This window comes from Carettochelys insculpta, chromosome 3 (assembly GCF_033958435.1).
Source record: "Carettochelys insculpta isolate YL-2023 chromosome 3, ASM3395843v1, whole genome shotgun sequence".
NCBI lineage: Eukaryota > Metazoa > Chordata > Testudines > Carettochelyidae > Carettochelys > Carettochelys insculpta.
Window position 1 is genome coordinate 30495456 of NC_134139.1, and position 26685 is coordinate 30522140.

The 26685-nt window shown below is 41.8% G+C and overlaps 1 protein-coding gene and 1 pseudogene across 19 annotated transcripts in view; one reads left to right on the forward strand and one right to left on the reverse strand.

Moving 5' to 3' along the window:
* NRXN1 (neurexin 1) overlaps window positions 1–26685 on the forward strand; it is a 1123636-nt gene that overhangs the window by 1010144 nt on the left and 86807 nt on the right. The window lies entirely within an intron of this gene.
* On the reverse strand, window positions 15241–16017 carry LOC142010110 (G protein-coupled receptor kinase 6-like; annotated as a pseudogene).

The window sequence follows — 26685 nt, forward strand, 5'->3', positions numbered from 1 at the left end:
TTAATTAAGGATAGAATTTGATTGTTATCCAGCCTTGATTTTTTTTTTACTTAACATGTAGCACAGTTTGAGAACTGTAAGGTAAAAGAGTAATAATTTTAGTTCTTGATTATTTTACATTTCAGGGACTATTTCTATGTATACATGAAACAAACTTGTTCATGATATGCATTACATAAATAGTTGTGACTACTAAAATCTTCTGAAGGACAGAGTAATGTAATTGATTCTGTGAAACCTGTGTGTACCTTCTCCTGAACAGAAAGCATACAGTACTGTTTGAAAAGTACATTGCCTAACAACGATGGTGCTAAGCATCAAGAAAAGGTCAGTGCAGAATTAATCAGGAAAGGGTAAATTTTGGGTAAGTTTTTGAATCTCATTCTGCGATTTAATAGTGAATTTCTGTCCCAGCTAGAGAACTCCTTAGGGAGGTTTTAAAAAAACCTGTAGAAAAGTGTAAATTTGATATCGTAGCTTCAGTAGAGTCCTGTTAATTTCATCACTATTTAATTCCATGGAACTTTTTAATAATATATTTTTTTATCTAGTCCAAGTAAATGTTATGTAAACTATACTATTTTATGTTATACTGGAAAATTTGCATGCTTTTATTTTACAAATATTTTTGAGTTGTTATATGTTTTAGTGGGAGAGTTTTAAACTTATTATTTTTGTGAATGTGTCTAATATGACTGGCAAATATTTTCTTACATCTACTATATTTCCCCTTTAAACCTTTCTAAAATACTGGTGCTCATTCTATATAGTAAAGGATATTGTTCTGTAAAAAACACTTTGGGTGAATCCTCTACCTCATGGAGATCAATGAAGTTTATATCTTGGTGGCAGCATGAGTACAAAGTCATTTGGCATTGTTAAGAATTATCTAGACCTATTGACTACTCTGTCTTGAGACAGAGTGAAGTGGAGGAGACTTGTAGATGACCTATGCTCCACTCGGAGTGCAAGGGTTTAAGTCAAGTAAGTCATAGACTACCATATAGTTAGTATTCCATAACCCCATGTTGATGAAATGAATACAGATTTATGTGCCCCAGATTTGTACATTTAGTTACAGGAAAGCTAGTGAATAGTTTAAAAAGAGGTGCATATATGAGCAGATTCTCTTTAGCTGTGAGATGTCTTTCTCAAAATATTTTAAAAACTTTTGGCCCGGCCTGACTCTGAATTCACTTAAGTTCACTTAAACATAAGGATAACTTCATTGCATTCAGTGAACTTGTATATTCTGTCAGAACAGATCCCAGAAGCATACATTAGGAAAAAGAAACTTCACTGAAGTTTTGTACTCAGCACTTTTTTCCCAGTGGAATTGTCAAGTAGGCAAGGGAATTACCTAATTATCACAAGTGACATGTAAAATAATATTTTTTTTGTAATTATGAATATAACTCGGTTAAATTTCCTAATTTTCTGCAAATAAATGAGTCCTTTTTCAAAAGACATGGGAGATTTGATTTTCAGTGCTGATGTGTGAAAGCAAGGAATTCAGTCTTGATTTATAAAATGTAGCAGGCGTGTTACTCAGTGAACTTAAAAGGCAATATCTTCAACAGTCTGTGCTCACGAAATGAGCGCAGTGAGTCTGTGCTCACAAAAGCTCATGCTCAAAACTTTTCTGTTAGTCTATAAGGTGCCGCAGGACCTTCGTTGCTGTTATCTTCAACAGGTGAGTGAGTTGATTCGGGGGGGAGTGTTGGGGAGATGACTGGGAAATAGTCTAGAGTGAAGTCAGTAGTTGGATTAAGTGTACATGGGGTGTTATTTGTGCAGATAATTGGTGTATGTGGTAAAATAGTAACTTGCTCTGGTATGAATTCTCCCTGTTTGTAATCAGTGACACCACCATTTCAGTTTACACCTGTATTATTTTATACCCTCCATGTCACTCTGATATCTCAATATAGTTATGAGCTGGGTGAAACCTTGTTGTGGGTTGAGACTGATAGATGTGAACATACTCTCTAGTTAACAGAAGGATAAGTCCCCATCGAAAACAAAAAGTTGTATGTGAACCAGCTCAGGACCTTTGGGCTGAATATTGTTATCTTTACATGTGGATGGGTGGACAGATCACACAGAAGCCGAGGATGGACTTGAACAGAGAAAAGAGGCAAGAATACAAAGCAGAAGCATATAAGCACAATGTAACCCTGGATAAAGCTAGAGAAAGCATTTGTGTCTGGCTTTGACTAAAGAGACTGGAGGGTTGTAAGCTAAGAAATGGCTTCTATTGTTTTAAGTCCCTTCTGCATTCAGAAATACAGGACTCTGTATATTCCTTGTGTATAAATAACATGTTAAAGAGAATACCAGCTCCATCAATTTCTTCTTCCAACTGGATCATTATGAACGTTTACTAGCAGCTTGGATCAAAAAAGGCCAACAGTATAATTTAGGTTAGTGTGCTATGGTTTTGCCTGTTTTAATCTCAGAAAAAGATCCTTTATTCATATATGCATATGTACAATATATGACAGCTATATTGAGTTATTATCTGAATGTAGTCATGCAACAATAGGATAGGACAAGGGGAAAGGTTGGTGGATCTTGCTCTACGAGGTCCATTGACCCTAACAGGCATGTGTACAGTAGTTTTTCTATTGAAACTGCCAGAAAGGAGGGTAATTTTCACTAGAAACCAGTGATATTCTGTGGGATCCGTGCTGAAGAACACAGGATTTTAAGGCTTTGTGGCCATAACTGCAGCTTCAGGTTCCCCTAGCAGCTGTAGCACAGTTTGGGGGATCTTCTGTCAACCTGCTGGGAATCCAAGTGTCTATCCTGGCTATGTGTTGTTTTCCAGGCATGAATAATAAATGTTTCCCAGAAGGGAAATGAGAAGGTATCTGAGTAAATCCACATTGAATGATGTTAATGTTAGGGATGTTTAAAAGAACAGGGAAGAGTATTGGCTTTATGAAAACATACTTTTGAACTTCAGAACATTAGAGTTACATAATTACAGTGTGGAGGTCGGCCATCCTTTTAGTCTCTGAATAGTACATAGCTCAGAGGAAAATTAAATTTACAGAAAAAATAAACTAATCATTTTACCCAATAGGATGACCTTGGTAAAGCATAACAGTCAAACTGGTTGTGCATAAGTATCCCACCATTGTTTGAAAGTCTGAAATGTCTGCTTCTGCAAAATGGAGTATATGGCTAATATCTTATCTATAGGTTTAACAAGGGAATTGGGTGAGAATGCAAAGGTATTAGAGGATATATTTAAAAGAAACTTGACACTGATACATTTTGCTTTATTTGGCATGCCTGTTTTTCCCCTAGTGCCCATAAAATTCCCTATATAATTAAATGCATATGACTGATTTGAAAATAGACATTTCCTGATGTCTCATCTCCCCTAGCTTCTGGTGTGAAGAAAGGTGTGAGCACAGTCAAAATGCATTTAACAAATGTAAACAAATGTACTTGAAGACACAATCAACTGGGGTGCTGGGGTGTCACTTTCATTCTAGGATATTCCTTTAGCACCATAATAATTTTGCTTACTGGTCTGGAAAGGGATAAAATGAGATATGTATGCTTATACAGTAGGGATTTAATAAAAAAATGAGGTAATGTTTTGCAAGCGTCTATGAGGCAAAGCAACACCTAAGAGTTAAAAAAAAACTTTGGTTGCATGTTACACCTGACATTGTGATTTCTTTCTGTCTCTGCTTTCATTCACACATGGATGTTCGTTTCTTTAACTCAACCTATATGTTTATATTTTCTTCAGCAGTCTGTCTATTTTCTACGTGTTAAAAATTCATCTGATCTAGTTATTCCATTGAATATGGTCTAAATAGTCTTTCTTCTGCTATACCCACTACCTATTTTTGCTATTTGATGTATTGGCAAAATCTCTCTCTGTAAGCTGTTTGGTTCAGATCCCTAGCCTGTTTCATACTGAATTTTAGCAAAGATCAGCTAACTGCTAATGTAATGAATTTCCCTTTAGCTCTCCTGTTTCCTTGGTAAAGATTAGCCTTCTCTTTCATCAATAAGAAAGCAGACCTGAATGATGTACAGAGCTATATTTTTTTAATAGTTTATCTTGCAGGGCAGGTGAAAACATATTGATAATGGCAAAGTAATTCCTAAATGTCTTTCAAAATAAATTTTCATGTGCAAATCCTATTGGTGAGAACAAAAATGTGCATGGAAATTTAAAGTGTAATCTATTATTTGATAGTTTTGATGTGAGTTCAGTTCGTATGAAAGTTGCTATGCTGGCACTCTACAGAGTGAAGTAGTTTGTTTGTTCACATAGCAAATACTCCAAGGGCTAGCTATCCTACCAATATAATATGAATCACACCTTGGAGGTGCTCTGGCAAAGGGGTGATGGCAATTCAGTCTCTCATGGCCCTTTCACTCTTGGCACTCCCCCTGAAACTGCAATTAAGGATGCCAATAGTTATTAGGCATGGCTGATGGAAATCTTTCATTTGACAAAAAATTGTTGCAGAAACGTGGCCATTCCTCTCACCATCATAGTTTTTGCAAAGAATTTCTATGTTCAAAATGTTCTTATATTTCAAAAGAAAATAATTGTTTCTCACCTCCCTTTTCCCTTCTTTTCCTTTCTGGAGGGGATAGAGGTTGAGAAAGAGGCACAAACAGAAATTCAAAATCTGCTTGTTTTTTTGAAAACGAAATTGAATTTTTGTTTGTTTCAATTCTTCATCAAAGCCAAAAAATGCATATGACAATATTTTTAAAACTTAAAAAAAAAAACTTTTTCAATACAAAAAATCCCAATGGCTGTTATTTTTAACCAGCCCTAGTGTTAGGTTTTATGCACGGCGGTTTTCTTGTGATTTGACCATGTCATCACAGAATCAGAATTCTAGGTCTGGAAGGGACCTCAGGAGGTCATCTAGTCCAGCCCCCTGCCTAAAGCAAGATCAATCCCACTAACTCATTCCAGCCATGACCATGTCAAGCTGGAACTTAAAAATCTCTATAGATGTATATTCCATCACCTCTCTCATATGTCCAGTGGCAACTAGAAGGACACAAAGTGCTTTCTTGGGATATTTTAAATTTTTTCTCAACATGTATTATGCCTTTGTAGTGATAACAAGGGCAGCCAAGCCATCAGCAGTAATCTTTAGCTTTTGGCTGCCATTTGTATCTTGCTTGTATGAAGGTATGGAGGTATACTCCAGGTTTTTTTTTAACTAACTGTATTTTTTTCCCTATTTTCTCAAAGGAAAACATCCTTGTTGAAGTGTGACCATACATCCCATTTTAGCTGAGACTGTCCCCTTTTTGATGGCAATCCATTAAAACTATGCATGCAGCGCAAACATTCAATATAAGATTAAGTTGACTTAGCACCCATTTAAACCATATACTGCATTATTATAATTCTGGAGACTGCCCTGACTTTTTTGAAAACAGGCTAATTGTCCCATATGTTCCAAAGTGGGGACCTGAATTTTAAAGAGAGGGCTCCTTAAGCAGCAGGGGCTGTCTGCTTCAAAAGATAGCTGAGGAGGTGGGTGAGCTCTTTATACAGATTGTTTAAACATCCTATTGCCAGCAGTCCCTGAGGTGATGGGAAGAGGATGGAGGAGGGGCGAAGGGGTCAGGCTGCTGTGCATTCTTTGCTCACTCTGCCTGAGGAAGACAGAGGAGGCTGTCTCTCTGATATTCTCCCCCCGCCACGCCCCCCAAAATTGCTGGCAGGTAATAGGATTGGGAGAGGGAGGGCAGGGCCCTATGGTGGGGAACAGGGGGCAGCCACATGGGAGACAGCTGCTGGGGGTTGCACAAAGCTTGGTAGCCCACAGGCAGCAGCAAACAGGCAAATCTCTGGACTAAAGGGCAGCTTGACCCAGGCCAGAGGTTAGATGGGGGATCATGGGTTTGGAGGAGTCCCATGAAGGGTGGGGGGCAGGTCTCAGAAGGGAGCAGAGACAGGAAGAAGGGGACAAAGGTGAATTATGGAGGAGGGCTGGTAGGGCTGGATTAAGTCTTCCAGCGGCCAGGGCTACGAGATTTTATGCCCCCCCCAGGGTCTGGGGTGAGCACAAAAATAATGGATTCAGAATATGCAGAGTGTGAGGGGTCCAGCATGGGCCAGAAGGCTGGGGTGTGAGGTGGTGTGAGGGTGCTCCAGCTAGGAGTGCATGCTCTGAGTTAGAGCCTGGAATGAAGAGGTGGGGTGCAGCAGGAGGGGACTCCAGGGTGGGGCCCAGGGATTTCGAGTGTGGGAGGGGCTCATCCTGGCCCCCTGATGGATAGGGGGCAAAGGGGACAAGTGCCAGGACCATGGGCAATTTAAAAGGGTCTGGGAGCCAGTGTGAGCTGGCATCCAGCACTAATTTGCTACATTTTTTTCTGCCTGTGCCTTCTTTCAAAGGCCAGAGCCACAGCTCCCCCACCCTTTGAGAGGAGGTAGAAAAGGATGAGGTGATGGGAGAAATACAGTTGGTGTAGGGAGTTTGGCTGCCACACTTTGCATAGGGGTTAATGGTTTACAATGTAAATAATTCTCTTTACAACATAATTCTTTTGGAGTTTTGTAACTATCTGAAAACTGACAAAATATTAAAAAAAAATATCCTGTGTTACTTTACTAATTGATTCATTGTAAATTAAAAACTGGAAGAACTTTACCATTGCTCCTGTTTGTTTTGTTTGTTTGACTTTCAGTTAGACTTGCATTTCCAGTAACAGAGAGGAAGCCGTGCTAGTCTATACACTATCAAAACAAAAAGCAGTCAAGTAGCACTTTAAAGACTAGCAAAATGGTTTATTAGGTGAGCTTTCGTGGAACAGACCCACTTCTTCAGACCAGAGCCAGACCAGAACAGACTCAATATTTAAGGCACAGAGAACCAAAAACAGTAAGCAAGGAGGACAAATCAGAAAAAGATAATCAAGGTGAGCAAATCAGAGAGTGGAGGGGTGGGGGGGAAGGTCAAGAATTAGATTGAGCCAAGTATGCAGACGAGCCCCTATAGTGACTCAGAAAGTTCCCATCACGATTTAAACCATGTGTTAATGTGCCGAATTTGAATATAAAAGCCAGATCGGATGTTTCTCTTTCCAAAACGGAGCAATAATTCCTTTTCTGTAACACACATACCTTTAGGTCATTGACAGAATGCCCCATTCCATTAAAATGTTGCCTAACTGGTTTGTGGATCTGGAGTGTTTTGATGTCTGTTTCATGCCCATTGACCCTTTGTCTAAGGGAGTTAGAAGTCTGTCCAATATACAAAGCATCTGGGCATTGTTGGCACATGATGGCATATATGATGTTAGTAGAGGAGCATGAGAAAGTGCCTGTGATTCTGACCTTCCCCCACACCCCTCCACTCTCTGATTTGCTCACCTTGATTATCTTTTTCTGATTTGTCCTCCTTGCTTACTGTTTTTGGTTCTCTGTGCCTTAAATATTGAGTCTGTTCTGGTCTGAAGAAGTGGGTCTGTCCCACGAAAGCTCACCTCATAAACCATTTTGCTAGTCTTTAAAGTGCTACTTGACTGCTTTTTGTTTTGCATTTCCAGGTAAGTGATTTCCATCAAGTTTTAACATTTGTTTGGGAAGGGGTATTAGAACCATTAGGCTGTAGCCCTTATCTTAATCTGGCCCAGCCGGGTAATGGGGGAGCTAGCTAGGCCAGGACTGAAGAGCAGGGGATGAAAGGGTGGCTCAAAGGCAGCAACTAGGAAACAAACAGGCACCATAATTTATCTGTTGTAAATCCACTGACTCCAGTGAAATTTAAATGGGGGGCTTAAATTGGCCTATTCAGTTTCATTCTCTGTTTATACTGCTGCAAAAATATCAAATTATTTTCATTGTTTCAGAACCCAGCCCCCAGGGCTACTCCCCACTCGAAGTCTCCTGTCCAGACTCCTTCCCTCTATCCCTGACTCCTCCCTCCTGCAGACACTTCCAGCCCTGATTTCCAGAAACTCACTCACCTACCCCAGCCCCTCTCTCCACATTCCCCCAGCCCTCTCCTTTGGCTCCTGCACCTCTCTCTCTCACTACCAGCCTACACTCTGGAGGACAGCAAGATGAGGATAAGGCAGGCATGTCTATAGAGTAATTACCGCTTAATTGTAGGTGTGTATATATATAGGTAAATATACAATTTACCCATTTTTGTTATAATAATGCAGTATATGGTTTAAATGGGTGCTCAGTCAACTTAATGTTATATTGAATGTTTGCACTGCATGCATACTTTTAATGAATTGACATTGAACTCGCTTAACTACAAACAATTTTACCAGGTGTCCCATATTTCCCATAGGGAAATATAGTCATCCCAATCTTTTGGGATTCATTGTCCACAATTAACAGTGTCTCAGCAATTCAGGCTAACTTGAACTCCAGTGTGAGGGCATCCTTCGGTGTGATGCAGCTGAAGGGAGCATTACAGGCAGCAGTGGCATGTCAGTATGTAGTTATCTTCTTTGGAGACAGAAAGGTGATAGAATGTCAGAAGCCAAAACTAGAAATATTATTGGTTTGTGTTCCCAAGGGACATTTCTCAGAGGCTCATATACAGTGTGGAGCCATCTTGTGTGGTGGTACCAGGACTCAGGGATAAAAAACAATACCCAACCCATATAAGGAAAGGAGAGTAGCCACTCTAAGAACAGATTTGCACTTACAATGTGCCATTGTGGGTATATTGCTATTGGTCTGGTTAATCCACCTCTGTGAAAGACAGTAGCTTCTGTCACCCACACAGCACTATCTGCACCAGGGGTTAGGTCAGTATAACAACGTCATTCAAGGATGTGGATTTTTCACTCAACTGAGCAATATAGGTAAACCAATATAAGTGTGTAATATAGACCAGTCCCAAGTAGGAAGCCCTAGGGAGGAGGCTTGAGCCACCCCACTTACATCTGTGCTATTTTATTAAGAATATCATGCATTTATGTAGCACCTACCTTGCAGAAAGATTCTCAAGCACTTGAACCTGTTGTACAGAATATGATCAACTGATTGTGCCTCTGAAACTGCCTCTCACAGGCCGTTTCTACACAGTAAGTGGCATGCTTTGGAAGTGGCATGCTACTTTACAGAGCGAAAGATGCTAATGAGGCATGGATGCAAATTCCCCACACCTCATTAGCATATTGTCACATGATTTGGAATCTGGAAGACCATTCTCCAGACTCCAAAATGCCGTGTAGAAGCACAGCCCTGGGGGGTGGGATTTCAGAAGGAAGTCCTTCTTCTGGAAGCACCACCTGGGACCACACTCCAAATCATGTGACATTATGCTAATGAGTTGTGGGGAATTTGCATCTGTGCTTCATTAGCATATGTTGCTCCGTGTATTAGCATGCCACTTCTGAAGGAAGTGGCCTGTGTAGGAATGGCCGCAGAGATTAAATAATCCCATGCAGTGGTCCACCAGTTCAGCAAGGTGCTTACACATATGCCTAGCTTCAGTGAGTCTCCTCACATGTGGTACTGCTTGTGTTTAAAATTAGGCATGTGCTAAAGGTCTTTGCTGAATAGTACCTTGCTAGACTCGGGGCCAGTAGACCTGTGAAAATACTGCTCAAAAAAAAAAAGAAAAATTGGGTGGTGAACAACTAAAATGCTCCTAGAGCAACAAGAAGGGGAGGGTAAGTGGTAGTTTAGTGACACAGTCCACAGAAATTCTCCTGTAAGCGTGTGGAAACCCCTTCTGCAGAAACATTTGAGTATTCAAGGCTTCATTCTTCTCCATAGGTCTCCAAGCAGCTGCTCTTCTCGATGACACATGTAAGTCATCTGAGTTCAATAGTAACAGAGAAGTAACTGTGTTAGTCTGCACTCCAACAAAACGAAACAGCAGAAATGTAACACTTTAAAAACTAACAAAATGATATTCAGTGATGAGCTTTTGTGGGACAGACCCACTTCATCAGATCAATCTCATTTCCAATACAGACTGACATTTATAAGTACAGAGGACCAAAAATAATTGCAATAAAAACTGACAAATCATGTGCATAGGACTGAAGCAGCAGGATGAGGGGAGCATGGATGCTAAGAGTCCTGCCTGAGGTAATTACTAGCATTAAAAGAAAGGAAGCAGACCTTGTAATGCGTGAGATAATCGGTGTCTCTGTTCATACAATGTGTTAATGTGTCTAATGTGAATATGAATTCCAATTCACAAATTTCTCGCTGCAATCTGTTTTTAAATCTCTTTGTTCTAGGACATACATTCTCATGTCTTTAACAGAATGGCCCACTCCATTGACGTGTTCACTGACCAGCTTATGTGTATTGAAATTCCTGATGTCTGTTCTGTGTCCGTTTATTCTTTAGCAAAATGTTTTGCCCAGTCTGTCCAATGTACGTAGTGTTAGGGCATTGTTGGCATGTAATGGCATATGTATAATGTTGCTCGAAGTGCATGAAAATGTGCCTTTGGTCTTGTAACTAACATGGTTAGGTCCAAGTGCTGCATTTCCGAGGCTTTGTTTCATCTGAGTGCAGTGACTTTCCACCAGTTTTAGGCTTCAGAACATTCCTGTAAGAAATGACTCCTGGATTTATAAAATTTGTGTATTTTCTAGTCACTAGATAAAAATATGTATAGAATGTATATGTTAAGCAGTGACTAAGTGGATTTTATGAATTGTATATGTGGTTTTCACAAGCAATGATGGTCAGTTGGAGAGACCCATGATTTAACTGCCAACTAGATTCCAAAGTTACTACATACCACAAAGAATGCAGATCATCATTCTTATCCTTTTAAAAAGAAAAGAGAAGCAGTGTAACATAATCCCCAATGTATGAAAAATACAGTTATTCAGAGAAAAAGTTGTATTTTAGGACTGGAGTTATAGTCATTATGCAAATGTAATTGCCTTAGTGTGTTAAGTGAACACATTTAAAGGAGAAAATAGTAATGCTCCTGTTCAGGGGCTACACTAATGAATACTTTTACTAGAAAGAATACAGCATATATTAATAATTGCCAGGCCATCATTAGGATTGTTGCATTCTAATATGTAGACTTATTTAAAATGAGCATGTCTGTTTCTTGGTGCTGCTTTAATTGCAAGAAGAAATGAGGAAATTTAGTGAGCATGATAATGCTACAAAACAAGAATTTTCTTTGTGCTGGTAGGAAATAATAAAGGGGTTATTCTCCAAGGGAGAAATTCAACCATTTGTAGGCTGAGAAAAGTTCCAAGCACCACACAAATCCCACTTAATCCCTCAAAATAAGGTTTAAATGGGATTTAAGTGCTGGATAGTTCATGTGCTGACTAGCAGCGCAAGGATCAACTCAATCCATAACTCCTAAGAGCATTATTGCAAGTTACTTGTATAATTTTCTGATGGAGTTATGTGACGTTATTAATTTACTACATTTGTTCCATTAAATATTCAAACACAAGGAAGGGTTTTGCTGTTTTAAATGTAATTGGCTCTTTGAAACAATTCCGTTCAACAATGGAAACCAATGGATTTCAAAATATGTCATGCTCATCCGTTTGGCTTTCATTTTTGTCCTTCATTCTTTTGTGTTACAATATATGGCCCCACATATATGCAGTGATGTTTCCTCACATCCTTCAACCTGGACCTGTTTTTCTGTAGTTATTGTTGGCTTTGGTTTAGAGCTCATGGGGCTGCCGCCGAAACATAGGTTATGGCTAGAGACTTCAAAGAGCTGTTTTTTATGTCTGCCAGCTAAAGCTAAGACAGAACTCAGTGACTTCTCTGCATGAAAGCTGAGTGCCGTGGTCTGGATAGTGAACTGGTTGGGTGCAAGATTCACTTCTGCCAGGAGCCTCTCTAACTCCTAGGAGTCTCATGCCGTTTCTCAAACCAGTATTATAAAAGGGAAAAGGAAAGAAGAAAACCTAAAAGCCCATCAAAATCAAAGAGCAATTAGGAGCTCAACATCCAATCATCTTTCAACAGGAATAATGTAATTAGCTGCATGTTGTGCCTTTGAACAGATCTTTTTAAGTTAAAACCTTCTACCGGATGTTCAGTGCATCTTGTCTTATTTGTATCTGTCTTTAAGACTGCAAGCTCCTCACATTTGGCACTGTCTGTATATTTTGTTGTAAACGGCAGCATTCATTTAATTTAGAAATAATAGCAGAATAATATACCTCAGATAATTAATAGCAAATTGCAAGACATATGTAAAATAAGTAAAACATTAAAAGTGTCTTCAGAGCTTAATTATGTGTTCTTACTTTCATCTGTTTATATAGATAGATAGATATAGATATACACACACATCCACACATACACATATGTAACTGTATATGCAGTTTTAAGGAATTTGTTCTCTGTGATTTCCATAATGCTATGTCCTTTTTATTTTAGTGCAGAAACATACTGTTACTGTGGATTTAGAACTGTGTGCGATCCGAGTTGTGAATGTTCCTTGCAGACTTGAAGGCTTCAATTTAGCATTAGGTTAATTTTGTCTAATTTACTTTATGCAGCAGTATCAGGCAAGGATGTATTCAGCTCATTAATATTAAAAGAGAAAATAGTATAACTATGCTGTCAAGAAAATAAAAGCACAGGTAAAATACATTCTAAGATATTTTATTTATGCAGTCAATGTGCATTATCCCAAGTTTTAGTTTTGTAGTACAGAAGACTTTTTAACAGAATAATTTTCCTGTCTGGCTGCTTTCAATTACATATATGTCATACATAATTATATAAATCCCATTAATATTGCAAAATTTCAAAATTAATTTCTTAAAGGTAAAATCTTTCAAAGGGGTAGAGAGGAGCCTATAGTTTCATTTACACCTGTCAGAAGCCACTCCACCAAAATCCATGGAATTAGCACAGTTTCATTCTAGTAAAATTGAGATCTTGATCTGCTTCTTTAGTGTTTGGTTTTGAAAGGAATAGCTGGTTCTTCTGTTTCATGTAAGAGTGCATACAACATGCATTATTTGGCTTAATACACAGGTAATTGAGTGATATTTTTTATGATCTGTGTTACAGAGGAGGTCAGTGCAGATGATCTAATGGTTTCCTCTAGTTTTATAATCTACAGATATTGTTGCAGGAAGTGTGTGCCACTGTTTCCTAGTGTTAGAGATTTGAAGCTAAGTTCACTTCTAGTATAGGTTGTTTTCATGACGTAAAACAGAGCTCTGGGATGAAACCTAAGATCAGAAGGGAAAGAGTGATGATCTAAAGTAACCTGTGAGATGGAGCTGGCCAACACTGGATGGAAAGAAGACGTGACCAGGATGGGATAGAACTGTGTGTGTAACTGATTTTTCACGTTGTTGGCTATTTCTAATAATAATAATAATAATAATAATAATTAATAATAACACATTATTATTATTATTATTATTATTATTATTACATGTTGTTTCATTTTAATTGAGTTGTTTGAAACATTTTAAAAGCATGTAATGAAAACTAAAGTAAATATCATAAGAAAAATTATTTGGAATTGAACATTGCAAATCAAAATATTTTGGTTTTCTGGCCTTTTTTTAGGTTCTTTTTTTTTTTTAACTTAGGTGAAATTGATACGAATTCACTAAATGTTTCAGGTACCCCCCAAAAGTATTTTTGGCAAAAAAACAAAAAACAAAGAAAAATAAGCAACAACCACAAATATTTCACCCCACTGTATTGTGGTATGTGATGATTCAGTATATCTTTCCTATAACCTCTTACTAGAGCCTCTGTGGCACCAAAAGCTGCTCTCAACTTGTAAGTCTCCCGCGTGAAGCTAAAAGTCTCCTATTGACCATTTCTGTACATCTGCCGTGGGCAAGACAACTGTCTCTGGTGCAGAAGGACTTGAAGTTTGTAGCAGAGAGAGTGTTAACAGATCGTTGGGGTGGGGAGGTTAGTTAAGGCAAAATAGTGGAGAAAATGTGCTAAAAAGAAGGGGGAAAATAGCTTTACCATTAGTTTGTTTTCACTGCATTGTTTAAAAATAATCGTGTGTAGTTCTTTATATTCTTGAAAGCTGCTTTGTACTGAATGGCCCTTGGTGTTTGTGATATTCTTTGTTTTCTGTGGATATTCCCTGCTGGCTCACCCAGAAGCTAGTTAACTTACGGGGATTATTCAGAGCTGGGATAATAAAATGCACTGGATAATAAAATGCTCTATTGATTAGTGGTACTCTAATTACTTGTCTCTTAGCGTGAAAGGAAATAGAGATTTGACAGTAAACAGTGCAGAAGACAAATAGGATGTTTTGAAAATGCTGTATGTACATACGTGCCTGGGTATGACATTGTACATGAGACTTCTTGTTTTCAGTTCATAACTGGTAAGCCTTTTTTATTGCTTACAAAACTGTGACCGGCACAGTTAGGCTATTAGACAGATATTCAGTAAAAGCATACAAATCCTTGCTTTTTCTGCACTAGGCAGCAGATGTTCTGGAAGGATAACGACAAGATGAGCAGTGCCATTTAGCCTCTCTATGGCTGTGTCTACACTAGCCCCAAACTTCGAAATGGCCATATGAGCAGATGGGAATAAGGGGACTTCGAAGTAGGCGGGGTCCTTTCAAAAAGGAGCCCCCTCGGGACGAGCCACACAGCAGTGAGCCGCATCAATTTCGAAGCACCGTGGCCACCCACATGCTAATGAAGTGCTGAATATGCATTTCAGCACTTCATTAGTAAACTTTGAAATGGCCATTTGCGTGGCCATTTCGAAGTTTGGGTCTAGTTTAGACGTAGCCTATGTCTCTTACTAAAGAAATCAAAGTTATTGCTAATTTGTGCTTTAACTGAATATACTCTGAGAGAAATTAATATGAATAATCTGTGAGCCTGTTAGTTTCAAAAATGGTGAACATGAAACGTAAGAGGAACCTGTGCACTTATAGTCCATGCCTTGATGCTAATTCATCCTGTTAAATTATCTCACCCTTCAGCCTGATGAATTATACATGTAGATATAGATATGATGTAGTTTAAAGAATTATGTACATTTTGTAAGTGACGAGTTTTAAATAAGAAGTAAAATTTTAATGGTAATACTGAAAAAGCATTGGTATGGCCTTCCTGCTTGTCATGAAACTCAACAGCAATACAAAAAAAGGGTTACCAATTTTTAATCAAACCAATATGTTATCACTTATACCAATTAAATAGAAATACTTAGAAAATTAAGACAAAAAGTACTGTTCATTTAAACGTTCAGTTTATTTTCCTGTGAATCTGCTGTAGCTTTCTTCATTTGAAAGCCTAAGGCCTCAGTGTTTGGGCATTTTTGTCTACCCTGTATGCAGCCAGAGTCATAGAATCATAGAAAAGAGGATGCTCCTTCACTTCCTTGGCTCCAGAGCCTCGACATCCCAGCCGCTCCCCAGGGTCTTTGCACAGCAGCATGGTACAGAGGGAGCGAGCGCCAGGCAAGAACTTCTCCGAGTACTTCTCCTGTACATCCTTCACCAGCCGCTCCACCTCCTCCCGCTTGATCTTCTTCTTCCTTTGCTGGAACGGTGACTGGCCCTCAATCATCTCATAAACAAGGCAGCCCAGAGCTCACCAGTCAGGACTGAAGGTGTAGTGCTCATTCTTCACCACTTCAGGAGCCATATAATCAACTGTCCCCATCCGGCCCTTGATCGTCTGGCCCTCAGGCACATGCACAGCCAGCCCCAGATCGGAGATACGGATGTGACCATGGTCATCCAGCAAGATGTTCTCTGGCTTCAAGTCCCTGTACACTATCCTCTCCCGGTGCAGGTCCTCCAAGCCGCAGCAGATCTCAGCTGCATAGAACATAGCCCAAGGCTCCTCAAAACCAGCCTTGCCCATGTGGTAGGTGTGGAACTTGAGGTCCCCTCCATTCATGAGAGTGAGAACTAAACAGAGGGCATCTTTAGTCTCATATGCATAGGCTAAGCTCACTACAAACCTACTGTTCACTTTTTCCAGCATCTGCTTCTCATTCAGGGCCATGGCCTCCCCCCTCCGCTTTTTGATCCACTTTTTCTCCAGCTTCTTGCAGGCATACATCTTCCCAGTGGCACACACCTCACCAAAGCCTCCCTTTCCCTTTTCCCTTTTCCCTTTTCCCTTTCATGGTGTCATTTCAGATTTTGGTTGTGGAGATGGCGGTGCAACTTTAACCACAATTCAAGGGTCTGCCTAAGCACTTGAAAATTCCTGTGTTCTGTCAAATAATTTGGCAGTTATTTCACAGGAACCCTCTATCTAATTGTTATAAAGACAAATAAATATTAGACCCACTCAATGAATAATATGTTCTGACATCTGACAAGTCATTAAGGGACACTGTTAGGTTTATTATTTTCATATATATTCTTGTTCTGTTATTAACTCTGGAGAGAAAGAGAGAGACTGACTCCTCTGCGTTCTGTCTCAGCTCTGTGAGGAGAGTGTGGTCTAGTGGGTTATAGCAGGGGGCAGATATGCTCGGTTCTTATGTAGGAACATCAGAATGGCCATACTGGGTTAGGCCAAAGTCCACCTACCCAATATCCTATCGTCTTTCAGTAGCCAGTGCCAGGTGATTCAGAGGGAATGAACAGAATGGATGATCACTGAGTGATTCATTCTGTCACCCATTCTCAGCATCTGGCAAACAGATGGGAGGGTCATACAGAACATAGTCCTGGATCCTGGATCTCACTGGCTAATAGCCACTGAGAACTCTATTCCCCAAGAACTTGCGTAGTTCTTTTTTAAATCCTGTTGTAGCCTTGGCCTTACAATGTCCCCTGGCAAAATGTTCCAGGAGTTGACTGTGAAGAAATACTTACTTTTGTTTATTGTAAATCTGCTGCCGGTTAATTTCGTTGAGTGACCCCTCATTCTTGTCTTATTTGAAGGCATACATAACAGTTCCTTCTTCAGATTTTCCACTCCTTTCGTAATTTTATATACCTCCATCAGTTCTTCTCCTTAATCATCTCTTTTCCACACTGAAATTTCCCACTCTTATAAATTTGTCCTCATTATGGAATGTGTTCAGTAGTCCTAACAATTTCTCTTGTCCTCTGAACCTTTTCCAAATCCAATATATATATTTTTGAGATAGAGTGACCAAATCTGTACACAATAGCCAATATGTTGGAGTACTATGGATTTGTATAGTGGCAATATAATATTTTCTGTCCTAGCTATCCCTTGGCTCATGAGTCCCAATATTCTGCAATTTTTTTTATTGCCGCTAGACATGAAACAGATATTTTCAGACAACTATCCATAATCATTCCAAGAACTCTTTATTGATGTATTCAGCTAATTTAGATCCTATCTTTTTGTATTTGGGATTGTATTTTGCCATATGCATTATAAGGGCTGTCCCTAGGGGGTCCCAGGGCAACCCCTCCCACCAATGCCCAGATGCAGGCCCCAGGCAACCTCCCTGTTGCCGGCCCTGTCCTGTTTCCACTATACCCTTTCCCCCAGCCCTTCTCCTACTCTGTATCCTCCCCCAAGCAATGCCAGTTGGAGGTTTACAGGGGGAGAGGGGGGACAGCAGCAGGGATCTTCCCACTCCTGCACTCACTGCATTAGCAGGAGCCAGAGAGACCTGGCAGCCTGCTCTGCTCTACCACTTATGTCCCATCCTGCTGCACTCTGCTTCACCATGGTGGCAGGAAGCTGAGTGCTCTGGCCCTAGCTGGCTGCCCCAAGTGGTGTTTCCTATCTTTTTTTTTTGGAGTGCTAGATGATGCTCTCAGGATCATGTAATGATCCTTATTCACTTTAATGGCAAATCTTTTTGTTATCTTACTCAACCTGCCTCTCTTTCCCTACAAACTCCTTGCCCCAAAGGCTCCCAGCTTCTGAATTGATCACGTCAAACAGGTTGCATTGCAATTAAGTCTGCCACTAGGGCAGATAGACCCTGGTAATTTTTTTTGGTGGGGTGTGGGGGGGCTAGAACCACTGAGCTACAGCCTCTGAAATTTGCTGCTCCTTTATACGAACATTTTAACTCAATTTTTCAAATCTTAATGACCTCCACCAGGCCCTTCTATTGATTTCCATTGGACTTGAATCTGCATAGTCTTAGTCAGTGACACAAGTGACTTGTGGTAGTCCTTGGGAGGTCCACCACCTTTCTATGTCTCTGCCAAAGTTTTAATTGCTAAAAACCACCCCTTTCTGCTCTTCTGGGTACCCTCTCTGATCACCCACCCGCTTTAGGCACCTGTTGCCACTGTCAGTGCTCTGTTTAGAGTCCTCCTTACAGCACAGGTAACATGAAGAAAATAATTTGAAGCAAACTATCTGAAGTTCTTTGCTGGTGTAAATCCTGATCATTGGTAACATACAAAATTCCCATTGACTTTGATGGGGCTGGAATTTCACCCAAGACCCTTAGCAACTGATGCAAGGCTCAGTGAGGTCTTCCTTTAGCCCTCGTGGGCTTTGCATCAGGCTCTGAATCCTCATAATACTCATCACATTCTATTAAAATGCATCTTTAAGAGAAATAAGCTTTAGCAAAAAGAGTTTTCAATCATATGAGATATTTTTCTATGGAAAAATTGCGTAATTTTCAGGAAACTGATAAAAAGGCCAGATTTTAACAAAGGATAATAGGATGAAAACTCTATCTTGCTGCTAACTGACCAAAAGTCTCAGACCTGCCCAAGTATCAGGAGCAAGCAAATTTTCCACTGTGCCCTGCTTTACCAGAGAATGCTAGACTCTCCATCAAAATTAATTTACTTTCCCATAAGTTTTGTTTTGCCTTGGGGTTGATTTGAATGTAGGTTGGGTTGTATCTCGCATGTTGGTCTGTTTTCCTCTGTGGACGGTGAATCCCTTCATTTCAAAGGTTTGGGAGGCAGGTGAAGAGCTCTATATGCATTGCAGATGCTGTAGTCTTATTCAGAGCCATCCACTAAATGGCTCTTCATAGCTGCCTTGGGCTTTGAGGGGCCCACGTAGGGCCCAGCGTGGCCTGAAGGCCTGCCCCTTCATTCACCAGCAACGACAGGAAGAAGAGTGATTCCCAGACTCATCACCGTGCTTCACCGCAGCATTGGGATGTGGAGCAACCCGGGGTAGAGTGGGGATGGGGTGTAACAGGAGCAGGATTTGGGAGATGAAGTGGAGTGGGGCAGGAGCAGTGCAAGGGCAGGAAAGAGGCAGGATGTGGGCCAGAGGGGTTGTCCTGGGCCCACACTCTCCTGGACCAGTCCTGGTTTTACTGATGAACCTGCCTAGCAGTAGTATCTTAGCCCTCCAGAGACATGGACAGGATGTGCATGCCTGCATGTGAATTCCTACATCAGTTTTTCAGACAATCACCAGGGCTATAATCAGTGCACTGTGTTAGATAGCCAATAGTTACCCTCATTAATTAGCTCTTTGTAAACAGATTTCATTCCCAATTGTCCCATCTTTACCAGAGTACAGTAGACTGAGCTCCCTTTGGTGGCTGCCATTTCACTCAGTAATCTGTATCTATTCAGATTTGCTGTTTGGCTCTCTGCTGATAGGACCCAAGAAATGCTGAGCATCACTCCAGTGACAGGACAACCTCTGTATCTTCAGTCAAAGACCTACTATGTTAGATGAAGAATCAGCTTTAAACTCTGGCCTTTGCGCATGGGTGCTTGTTCAATAGCTAGTTTATTTTTCTGCAGAGCACAGTATGCAACACACAACAGACACGTTTTAGTCTGTGCTCTTTTCCTGACAGAACAGTCAAAACAGTTCTGTGATTAAAGAGGCAATGGTAGACTCCCAGTCTCTATGGGCTTCTGCACATTAGAGGATAATAGAACCGTTTGCCAACAGCCAAAGAAATTATTTATTAGGGTATGAAACCTTTAATTTAGAAGGAAGGTTTCACTTGCTTAATAATTTTTTTCCTCATCTTCCCACTCTTTAAAATGTAGCAAGGCCAAAAATTAATGTATTTGTGCATGTATTTCAAAGGTTTTATGTGAGTGTCTTTGGAAAGGCAGGATTTAAAAGTAGAACGAGCAATATACTCGATGCAATCTTCTTTGCACAAGTGAGGTTTTATAAAATTGAAGAGCCAAATCAATCACAGCCACACATTGTATCCTCTGCTTTGTTAATTTTAACTTTAAAGAGTTTTATAAATGTGAAATTGCTGCAAAAATTCTTCAGCTGCTGAAAGAGTGTCGGTGGCAGAAACAGAGAACAGTGGGTGAAGGGGACAGGAAAGGCTCTGGAATCCTAACCTTCACTTTTCTTATTCCACTGTAACAATCACAGCTGCTGTCTGGAATAACAGCTTTGTTTGATCTTGTATAAAATTAGATGCCTGTACATGTTCCTTCTGCTCATGTTGGAGACTAAAACAAAGGGATAAAATCTGTTCTACCTCTTCTCCTGTACACCCCCACAGAATGAACAAGTTTGCAGTGGGATTTCTAGGGGGTAAAAACAGGGGTAACTGGTGAAGGAGGACACAGAGGCCCACCAGCCAGGTGACGCCCACTCAGCACAGGGAAGGACAGGGACAACCCTCTTCCGCCTCTCCCTGAAGCTCCCTGCCTCTGCCACATTCTTCTTTCCTCTTCCCTGCCCTTGCTCCATGCCCGCCCACCTCTTTTCCCTCCCCTGAGTGAAGCGGCCTGGGAGAAGTAGCATGGCTGGGGAATCTGGCAATGCGAGCTGTGGTCTGGTTCCTATGCACTCACTGGCAGCCGTGGGTGAAATAGCGCAACATCATCCCCTGCCTGTGTTGTTCCCCTTGCCTGCAGAAGAGTGTAGGAGTGGTCCCAGCCCCTACCCTGAGCAAGACATGGGGAGAGCAGAGTGAACTAGGGCCACATTGCTCCACTTGCCCCACTGCTGCCAGTGAGTTCTGAGGGGCCAAACCCTCTGCTAATCACTAGGCCACCCAGAGGCTGTGACCCCACCAGTAGCTGGCTAGACCCATGCCTCTTCTGCCCCTGGCCTTTGGGGACATGTGCCCCCTCCTGCTGGGCAATCCTTTTTTCAGTCCACTGTAGGCAACAAGTGGAAACCCTAAAGAATGAGCTTTTATGACTATTAGTCATCAACTCTACGTGAGCCCTAGGACTGCTGTCCTTGCCCCCTATAATCACAACCAACTCTATCATATAACTGCATTCACAATGGTGCTGGAGCAATTTTTATAGTGGGGGGTGCCGAAGGCAGAAACTGTGAGTTTGGATTTGAGTGTGCATTGTTACTACTGCTTCAAGTTTGGGGGAAGGGTGTGGCAGCGACCCCAGCACCCCTCATTCCAGCACCTGGGTGCACCCCTAAATTTGTCTACCTTGCCCTTAAAATAGTTCTTCAGCTTGCCCCCACAACTCCTTTTGTTGCAGAACCTCACCCCTCTGATGGTTAGAAACCTTCTAATTTATAGCCTGAATTTATTCATGGCTAGTTTTTACCCATTTGGTCTTGTACCAGCTCTTCACCCTCCCTGATATCTGCCCCAGTCCTGCAGGGAAGGGGTTAGTGCAATCTGGAGGGAGCCTGCACAGCACCCCAGCCAATGAGGAAAGGGCTTCTAGGGGAGCTCATCAGTGGGCAGCTTCCTGCGTCAGCCCCGTATATAAGGAGCTGCTCAGCAGAGCCCAGGCAGTTCGGTCCTGGCCAGAGGAAGTACCTGGGCTGGGCACACACAGAGGAGCAGGAGAGAGTTTCTAGCCTGACACCTGCCAGACTAATGATCCTGGTATAAGGACCAGAAAGGTGTAAGGGGTGGCAGGGGAAGTGGCCCAGGGAGTGAGAGGCAGTCAAGGGAGAGAGGAGGAAGGCAGAACAAGGCTGCTGCCAGAGGGTCCCTGCGCCAGGACTCAGAGTATTGGGCTGGCCTGAGTCCCTTCTCTTCCCAGTTGTACTGCACCTAGCCACACCTTGGAGTGGCCTATCTGGACAGTGGCTTGTCCCCGAGGTGAGGGGCTAGATTGAAGCTGCAGTGGGCCACAGTGGTGGATATAGAGAGGCAGGACTGCTGTAAGCCTTGGGAGTGGGTGAGAGACTGTGGAGGGCACTACCAGAGGGCAGCCTCCTGAAGAGGATGCCACAGTCCAAGGAGTGATGTGGATTCAGAGACCAGAGCATGGAGAAAGCAGTCAGCTATATGGATAACACACCAGCCGGGGAGGCCACCCTGCTGAAGATCAAGCTAATTCCTAGGATAACCAGCAGTGAGTTCTGCCTCATGACACCCCCAATGTATTTACAGAGAGCAGTCATTTCCCATAGCACCATTCTGCTTTCAGTTTTCAAGAGCTTTGTTTCATTTTTGAGAGTGGTGAGGGAGCTTGGAGCTCATCAGATCTTTTTTTTTCTTTTTCTCCTTATTTATTTACAAGTTTAAATCAAGAGAGATTATGCAAATCAAACAGAACTACAGAGCTTACTGGACAGGATCCAACCAGCCACATGTATGTTCAACATTGCATATGATGCTAACAATCACAGGGTATGAATACCCAGCAGCGTTATTCTGGTATTCCATTATTCTATTATTTCAAAATAACACTGCTACACACAAAATGCATTTTGAAATAGCACTGAGCTATTTTGAAATACAGTATCTACACACAATAGAGCCTATTTCAAATTGAGTCATTGGACCATCATGGCTTCTTTCAAAATAAGCTCTATTGCCTTTCTAAACAGTCCCTGTTTTGAAATGGTCATTTCGAAATATGCACTATTCCTTGTAGAATGAGGTTTACCTATTTTGAAATAAGCCAATTGTTATTTTGAAATAACAATTGCACTGTGTAGATTGTAGGGCCGTGGCCACACTAGCCTCTCCTGTCGGAAGGACTATGGTAATGTGGCACTTTGGAATATGCTAATAAGTTCCTGCCAGGAATATGCAGCACCTCATTAGCATAATGGTGGCTGCATATGCTTTGAAACTGACGGTTTTCAAATGCATGCTGCCCATAGAGCCAGGGGCCTTTCAAAACAACCTCCTGATTTCGAAAGTCCATTTTCCAAAAACCAGATGGGAATAAGGGGCTTTTGAAATCAGGGTGTTGTTTTGAAAGACCCTGGCTATATGAGTGGTGTGTGTTTTGAAATCAGCAGTTTCAAAATGTGCGTCAACCATTAGGCTAATGAGGTTCTGCATATTCATGGAAGCACCTCATTAGCATATGCTGAAGTGCCATATTACCATAGCCCTTCCAAAAGGAGGGGCTGGTGTGGCCACAGCCTAGAAAAGTTATTTCAAAATAACAGCTATTATTTTGAAATAACTTTGCTGTGTAGACATACCCATAAATTCTAAACACTTCAGTACATACCGACTCTGTGGGTGCCCCAGAGCTGGAAAAAAAAAAAAAAAAGTAAATGAGTATTTACATTGTTTATGAATGTACCAGGTAAGGTGAATTAGGAATAATAACGAAGGAGAAGGAATAGAAATAGAGGAGGAGAAGAGAAGAATAAATCAGAGCAAGAAGAAAAAATACTGGTCAAGTAGAAGTATGGATCTCTGGGAAGGGAAAGTGTTTACGTGTTCCTTGAAGAAGAGACCTGGGGTCTCAGTAATAATAGTAATATCATCTAGCTGTGAAATCACATTATGATGATTAGTAACATGTTACATATGAGTAAACTGAGGCATGGAAGGGTGACATGACTGCAACAATAGGGGAGAGCAAGCTCTTTATTTTGATCTCACTTTTTGCCTCTGAAATTAGCAGGCTCCCCCAACCTGAGGGAGTGCCACAGAAGGGGATGCAGCCAAGGGGAACACTTGGGAGGGGGATGCTGGGGGATTCCAGGGGGTGCCCTGAATGAGAGAGGGACACTCAGGGAGAGGAACCCAGGGGGGCATGCGGGGAACTCAGGGGCACCCCAAAGGGAGAGGGGCATGTGAGGGGTAACTTGAAGGGAGGAGGGGCTCTCAGGGGGCAGGCAGGGGGACTCCAGAGGTTCACCTGCATCACCACCAGTACCTCATAGGCATTACCCTTGCTGCTCTACAGTCCACACAACTTGGTGCCACTGTAGAGCAGGGATGTGGTGATCCCAGGCTGTGACATGTGAGGGCAGGATGGTGCATTTGCCCTGCACAGCAGCCTTCACTCCACACCGGCAGCTTGGGGTGAGTAGGTGTCCCAGGTGCCAGCATGCTGCGAGGACCAGACTGGCCACCTTACCCAGCCAGGAGCTCGCTGGTTGCACCCGTTGCCTGATGCAGAGCCTCTCAGTGACACCTCCAAACAGTGTGATTGGCCCAGAGGTTGCTGCTGTGGGCAGGGCACCATTCTGACTGGTCACCACACTCCCAAGGCAACAGTAGCAGTGGCGGCCACAGGGTGAGAGGGGAGACAATGGAAGCTGTGCAGGGGAGCGGGAAGGCTGGGAGAGCCAGCATAGGTCACAGGGGAGGCAGTGGAAGCCACAGGGGGGATAGGAAGAAAGCCGATCATGTGCTCCCCTCTAAAAAATTTTGCCCTCCCCGAGGGGGTATGCCCCACACTTTGCTCTCTTCTGGTCTACAAGGTAACCCAGCAGGGACATGGCAGAGTTAGGAATAGAACCCAGATCTCCTGAGTCCCTGTCCAAAAAAAAAAACGTGTAAAATACCAGTGAAGTGTTAATTATTTGTGACTTTTAGCATTCTGGCTATGTCTAGAATAGGGGAAATCTTCGAAATGGCCGTGCTAATGGCCAAATCTGAGAATAGTAATGAAGCACTGAAATGAATAGTCAGCGTCTCATTAGCATGCTGCTGGACGCAGCACTTCAAAAGTGCTGCGTTTTGCTTGCACATGGCTCATCTACACGGGGGGTCCTTTTCGAAAGGACTCTGAAAACATTGAAATCCCCTTATTCCTATTAGCTGATTTTGACATTTGCAGGGTCTTTTCAAAAAGGACCCCTGTGTAGACAAGCTGCGCATGAGCGAAATGCGGCACTTTTGAAGCACTTCAGCTGGCATCATGCTAATGAGGCACTGAATATTCATTTCAGCACCTCATTAGTATTCTCTGATTTGGCCATTAGCATGACCATGTCAACATTTTTGCCTAGGGTAGACGTAGCCTATATGCAATGTGAAATGTGTGTGTGGCCAGATGGAATCTCCTCAGCAAGGTTTGTGTTTATATTTGATCTGTGTTGTATGTTTTTGTTACACCTTGTAAATATATTGTTTAAAATAAATGGAAAAAAATCATCTATTTGCCTCTAACCTCCCCTTCCCTATTGAAAGGCATTGCCTTTCCCTTATTGCAAGGTAAAATTAAAAGCTGTTCTAAGGTTTATGCTTAAAGCTTGACTACCTGTAGGAAAAGAACGAAAAGGAGCTGGAGAGATCAAAACAGACAATCTCAAGGGGAGAAAAAAAGGGTATATGTTAGTTCCATAGAGGAGTAGAATTGGTCCCAATTGTGGTACCTTTAGAGGCTAATTTTTTACGTAACAGTCCTGTTTCCATTTGCTTAAAGAGTGAGGAGGTTTTGGCCTTTCCAGTGTGGGAAAGCAGCTCTCTCAAAAGCTTCCATCACTGTCAAGGCTGATTTTCTAGGATATACTGGAATAAAGCTATCTGTGAACAGGTCTAATGGGCACAGTTTGGCTGACAGTGTGATTGGGAGAGTTCAGAGCCTTGGGAGTAAGATTACAGATTTTCTGACAGAGAAGAGTAATTTTGTCACAGGTGCAGAGTACACTAAGTGCAATAGAGAGGGTGGGAAGTGTTGACACCAATATTTATTTGTCAGAGTTTGTTAAGTTAGCTAGGGAGAGTCCTGTAAAAGTCTCTGGAAAGAGTGAAGATAACACTTGGATGTAACCCCAAATCCATTCTCTGTTCCCCTCAATCAGAGTATGATTAAATCCTTTGTCACAGTTTTCTCTGGATAGGAATGTCTTTATTCCACTAGTTATGAAACAAACAACAGTAATAGCCTATACAGTTGGATTTTGTCTTGAATTTGGCAACTATGCCTTAGAAGGACAGTTGTTCATTTCGGTCATTAGATTTGAGTGCGGAAATTTCCCAGCTGGTTAGAACAAGGGAGTTGTAGATGTGTTCAAGAGTGCTGATGAGGGGGATGGTGGTGGTAGTGGCAGGAATTGCCCAAGGGTCCAGCATTTCAAAGGGCCCAGAGTTCCCAGTCGCTGCTGCTGCTAGCATGGCAGCCAGAGCCACAGGCCCCTTTGAAACACTGCAGAAGCGCCACTCCTCACAGCTCGGAGGGCTGAGGGAGGACCCAGCACCATGATCCAGGAAGCACTAAGGGGTGACTGTCCTCAGCCCTGACCCTTCCACCAAACATCCTTTCCCTTCTGGAAGCATGAATCAGGGCCCCCCTGAACCTTGCCTGGGGCCCAGAGTATATGGGGGCTGCTGAATGTGTTGAGGCCAGGATAGTATAGAAACAAGGTCTATGAGGTAGTATCTTTTGTTGAACCAATTTGCTCTTGAATTAGCTCAAACATAAAAAATGGTAAAAGAAAAGACCCTGTATTGCCTGTGGGTAAACAGTACTCATAAATTACTGCTTCTGTACCTGATCTCGCAGTCCTCATATTCAAAAGAAATCTTCACGACACCTTCAAAAGATGGGCCTGGGAACTTAAATCATAACTTTGCTTGGCACTGAAAAACATGGACTGAATAGAGACACTGGGTATCCACCTTGATTTGACCTTGAGTGCATTTTCCAGACCTGAAGAGGAGAACTGCATAAGCTTGAAAACTTGTCTCTC